The sequence below is a fragment of the Lynx canadensis genome, chromosome D3 (assembly GCF_007474595.2).
Source record: "Lynx canadensis isolate LIC74 chromosome D3, mLynCan4.pri.v2, whole genome shotgun sequence".
Taxonomy (NCBI): domain Eukaryota; kingdom Metazoa; phylum Chordata; class Mammalia; order Carnivora; family Felidae; genus Lynx; species Lynx canadensis.
The window spans coordinates 26,580,847-26,586,846 of NC_044314.2; positions in this window are offsets into that span (position 1 = coordinate 26,580,847).

Consider the following 6,000-nt stretch of genomic DNA (forward strand, 5'->3'; position numbering starts at 1 on the left):
CTTTCAGTGAGAAAGGATTTCCAAGCATGATATAAAAAGCACGAGAGATAAAAGAAATGTTTGATAGATCTGACCATTTAAAAAACTTGAACATTTTGTATGGAAAGAAAAAGAGCATTCTCATAAAGTCAAAAGCCAAAAACATCGAGACACAAAAACACAGCAAAAAACTTACTTACAACACATTTGACAGATAAGGGGCTAATTTCCTTATACAAAAGTCAATGAAAGCTCTTACAAATCAAGGTCTAATAAAGAAAAAAAAAAGTCTACAAAAAATATAGCAGGCCAGATTTGGTCCATGGACCATATTTTTCCAACCCTTGCTATGAAACTTACACAAATACAAATAAAACAATAATGAGATTGGCTTGGTTGCCCCTAGATAACATCCAATATTGGCTAGGGTATGGGAAAATGGACACACTTAAATACTTGTTAACATAACTTTTCAAGAGGAAAATTTGTCAAGTCAATGAAAACGTTAGATAGTTATACCTATTGGCAGGATCATTCCTAGCAACATCATTTGCAGCTTCACAAAATGGAAAACAACTCAAACATCTATTTATACGGGATCAATGACACAAATTAGAGTACATTTATTAATTCAACAACGTGTTGACTGTCTGACAGCTGGTGAAGCTTGCATTCTTGTGGGGGCAGCTGCAGATCAAACAAGTGAACAGAGAGCCATCCGAGGTTTGTGGAACATGCTTCAAAGGAAATAAACAGGCTGACGTTTGATAGTGAGGGTTGGCCAACTACGGTCCGTGGGACAAACCTGGCCTGCCGATGTTTTCGTCTTGTTGGAATACAACCACGCTTGTCTGCACGTTGTCTATGGTAGCTTCTGTGCTACAAGGGCAGAGTGGAGTCGCTTCTCTAGAGCAAAGCCTAGGATGTTTGTTATCTGGTCTTTTGCTGGAAGAATGTGCTAACCTTGTTTTAGAGGGAAGGAATAGAGGACTCAAGAGAAATGAAAACATATCCACATAAAAGCTCGTACACAAATGTTCATAACAGCGTCGCTCGGAAAAGTCCCAAAGTGGAGACGACACAGATACCCATCCACTACTGCACGGATAAATAAAATGCGATAGTTGCCTACTCAGTATCCGTCCGATATTCTTTACTGACTTAAGCCTGAGCAGCACTGTGCCTGCGCCTAAAATGCATTTCCCAGCTCCCTCGCTGCAAGGGGTGATCACACAACACAGTTCCTAGCTAGGACACCTAAGTGGAAGTGTGTTGGGAACTTCTGGGAAAGTTTTTGTTTCCTCATCGAGATGACAACCCTTCTTCCTTGTGGCTTCCTTCTTCTTTGTTCTGCCTGGACAGAGGATGGGAGGCAAGAGATTGAACAGTCATTTTGCAACCATGACTAACTAAGAAGATGAAAGCCACGTGCTAAGGATAGGAGAGCTTTGAGAAGCTGCCTGGGAGACCGGAGACATTGTAGAGCCACTGCACCAGTCCTGGACTGTTTACTTCTGTACGACTCATGATATAAGAAAAAATGATCTTGGTTAAGTCCTGGTAGTGGGGTTGCTGCTTTGTGAAGCTAAGCGTCATTCCTAACTGATGTAGCAAGTTAGAAAACCAGAGAGAGAAAAGGAATGGTCAGGGAGCTCTTTCTAGGAGAACCAGGAAGTGTAGCATCTCAGAGATCAAGGGAATCAGAGTGCCATTGGCTGACAGCCAGAGCAGGGCAGAGGCAGAGAGGGCATTCCAAGGACAAGCTCTCCACAGAGCCGGGGGTGAGAAAGTGAGGCCACCAGGGTGGCTCACACGGGGCTAGAGGAGCGGTCCGTGGCGTTGAGGAGGCAGAAGTCAACGCATTTGTCAGGTTGTTGACATGAATGTTGAAAGTCACTGGGATGATGGCAGCCGTGGAGAGAAAGAGTGAAAGTCTGATGCCAAAGAGTTAGCGAGGAGTTTAGGAGTGGGTCCCAAAGAGCAAGACTGAGTGTTGCGTTTACGGAGAGGAAGAGCCAGCACCGAGATGGGCTTTCACCAGCCAGTCTTGGTCGGGGGTTTCACAGCAACTCAGTTTGTTTCCACTTGTCCATAGTGGTTGGAGGCTCAGGAACAGAATCACTCTTCATAAAGCTGGACCTAGAAAGCCGTGTGCCTGTTGACTAACTCAGGGGGAAATACACCTCTTCGACTGGCACGCTCAGAGTTCGGTTGTTCTTGGCACCCTTTGCCTGTACCCAGGTGACTAGGAAACTGAACCCATAGTCAGAAGATTGACGAGCCCCGAACCAGAATAAAAGCCCTCCTGCTTGAGTTCCATGCTTTCACAGGAGTGGCAGTGAAGACACCCCCCTCTGCTGCCCTTCATCTGGGCGGCGTGCATGCCTCTCGGCTCCGGTCCCCGAGGCTCTCTTCAGTCATACAGAACCCTCGTGGCTGCCCGGGCTATGGCTTTCCTCATGCAGTGACCCCAGCATAAGGACATCCCCTGGTCACCTGGGCAGGTCTGATGCAGGCGTGTCCCTTGTCCTTCTGGCAACTGATTTAGAAGCCACGTGCGGCTTGGAGAGACTTCTGTGGTTGGTTGTTCTTATCCGTCACGCACTGATTAGTACCATTTTCACTGTCAAGGAGTGAGAGTTATCTAGCCTCTTCCTCAAAATCAGGAGTGCATTACTTATGCCCCTGTGAATCGATGACAAACACGGATAGTCGTCACTTTGATTCTTTCCAAGTCACTATCATAACTTCAGATCGTAGAATCAATACAATTCCTCATGGTGGTCACGCTGTCTTGGCAGAGACAACCCACGAACTTCTTGTTTTTTAAGTTTTATTTGTTTATTAATGAGAGAGAGAGAGAGTGAGAGAGAGAGAGAGAGAGAGAGAGAGAGAGAGAGAAAATGAGCGGGGGAGGGGCAGAAAGAGAGGGAGAGAGAGAATGCCAAGCAGGCTCCACACTGTCGGCACAGAGCCTGATGTCGGGCTCAGTCCTACAGACCTTCGTGGGCTCATGACCTGAGCTGAGATCAAGAGTCCGACACCTAACTGACTGAGCCACCCAAGTGCCCCAACGCATGAACTTCTAAGAGCAGGGAGCCCTCCAGTTGAGGCACTAGCCCACCTATTCCTGTGCCTGCTCCTTTCTGCCTGGTGGCTGACGTGTGTGCTTTTTGGCTCAGAAAATATGGCCACTGACCCACGGGTTAACATTTGTCCCGGGTGTTTTCAAAGAAAGTGGAGAAATATTTGGAAAGGATGAGCAAGGTCTCAAGCAATATCCTTTTGTCCTTAGGCATGACTGCCAGTTACTCTGATTTGGCCAGGCCTCCACTGTGTGGCCCACAGGGTCCGAGCATCTCTCTTTCAGACAATATGGCAGCAAGGGACCTGCCCGGGACAGTGGGGGTGTGGATACCCGGGTGCTTCCCGAGAAGGGGACTCTACAGACAAGACCTGAGGTGCCAGGGTAACAGTCATCAGATTCCTGACAGGAAGTCAAGCTTTCCCTTTGATATAAGAAGACTATAACCTCCATGGGGGTAGAATGGCTTATTTTGGGAGGAAATGGGATGCCTGTGGAGCTTCCCTCCAGCAGAGGTTATGTGACGCTGTCGGGAAGACCGTGGAAGGGATTCTTTTGTGGGGCAAAAAGTCAGACCATATGACATTTAAAGTCTCTCCGACACCAAGGCGTGGCCTGATACAGTGACGATTTGCTGGACCCATACAAGGAGAGCATCCAAAGTGTATGTCCGTGCGTGAGTTTGTATCCTGACCATTAACTGTTAAAATCCTCCCAGCATGAATCTTGCAAGGAATGAAAGAAAACACTTATATTTGGTAGGGAAAATACATAGCTGTCTTGTTACATGTGCTAATGGAGAACAATCGACAAAATACAGCAAGTGAAAACAAAGTGAGCGCGACGGTATAAATAGCACACTTCCATCCACGTTTTAGATGACATATATTTGTATAGAAATATATATACTTGCGTATTCATGGAAATCTGACAATAGTAGCTGTGTCTGAGGAAGGGAACTGAGTGTGAGAAAGAATTACTTTCCACTAGATTTTTTGTTTGTTTTTATGGGTTTTTTTGTTTTTACTTCTGTGCGACGTGCTTATATTACCTTTCAAAACAATAACAATAAATTTTAGCTGACTTGCTGAGAAACCCCCGTTAGTGGCAAGTGCAGGGAAGCTCTGGAAAGGGCAGCCTCCAGGGGATCCCAGGGAGGGGAGAATGCCTGTTTGAATACAATTCAACACGGCCCACAGTCTGCAATCATTTGTGGTGTATTCCTTGTGGGATTAGATTAGTTTGAACTTGAGCTGCCCTCAAATGGATCATAAAAATGAAAAGGTTGTGTCATGACTGTTGGTAAGTAAACAAGCAATATTACCTCGGGTTGTGAGCATTTTGGTCTGATTCTTGTACTCCTGGATGAGGAGTCCAGACACCTGGGTCGGGACTTCATTCTGCCGCCAGCCAACAATGTGACCTTGGGCAAGCCTCTCGTCGCCTCTTGGCCTCCTGGAGAAGTAACAGCGCACAAATTCATTATCGAACGCATTCCGTCCGAACCAGGGTGTGTGTGGAAAAACCACTGCAGAGCAATAAAAACCGAAGGCTGGTCTTGGGAAATCAGAGAGCATATCAAGGAAACCACAGCCGAGTTGGGCTAAGCCTCGAGAGAATTACCATATCCTGTTTTCTGTCAGAGTCTCGCCGACTCTTGACCAGGTTCCAGTGAATCACCAAATCTCTGTCCCAGACTGCTCCAGGCACAGCTCACCGTGTAGACGGTGCTGGGAGCCGAGCGAGCCTCGGTAGACGGTACATCTCTTCTCTAGTTTTAATCCCACCAAGCATATGCTTAATTGGGAAGAGTATGTTGGATTTCCACAGTACAGATGATTGAAAATCAGTGCAGGAGATGGCTCGTTTTCATCTTAAACACACACACACACACACACACACACGCACACACTGAAAGATACACATGCGGGTAAAGTGTGACTAAATCAAGAAGGACAACTTGGTTAACTTTTGAATTTTTATTGTGTGCTTAACTATATGGAAACTGATTTGAACCGAAACGCCACCCTAGATTCTCTTCTGATCTTGTTTAATATGCAAACATCTTTGAAAATATTTATAGTGTTTTTTTTTTAATTTTTTTTTTCAACGTTTATTTATTTTTGGGACAGAGAGAGACAGAGCATGAACGGGGGAGGGGCAGAGAGAGAGGGAGACACAGAATCGGAAACAGGCTCCAGGCTCCGAGCCGTCAGCCCAGAGCCTGACGCGGGGCTCGAACTCACGGACCGCGAGATCGTGACCTGGCTGAAGTCAGACGCTTAACCGACTGCGCCACCCAGGCGCCCCAATATAGTGTTTTTTTTATTTCAAAGGTAATGCGTGCTTTTATAGAAAGGTAATTGTATTTCAAAGGCAATGCGTGTTTTTTATAGAAAAAAGTCAGAAAACACACATATATGATTGAAGACAGTAAACCTTGTGATTGAAAAAAAAGAAGTTACCATCTTAGGGTGACGAATTGCTCAAGTTACACTTAGTTAAGAAACTGGTGTTTCATTGTGCTTTGAAAATACTCTGATATCCCTCATGAGCCCTGGATGATGGGAGCCCTGAGATTTGCTGATGAACAGTACTCCCACATCCTCTGGTTTTAAACATGCACTTTATTTTTTTTTAGATTATTTTTATAAATCATTTTTTAATTTTTATTTAAACTCTTTTAATTTACATCCAAGTGAGCCAGCATAGAGTGCAACAAGGATTTCAGGAGTAGATTCCTTAATACCCCTTCCCCATTTAGCCCATCCCCTTCCCACACCCGCTCCAGTAACCCTCTGTTTGTTCTCCATATGTAAGGGTCTCTTATGGTTTTGTCCCCCTCCCTGCTTTTATATTATTTTTGCTTCCCTTCCCTCGTGTTCATCCGTTTTGTGTCTTAAAGTCCTCATATGAGTGAAGTCACATGGCATTTG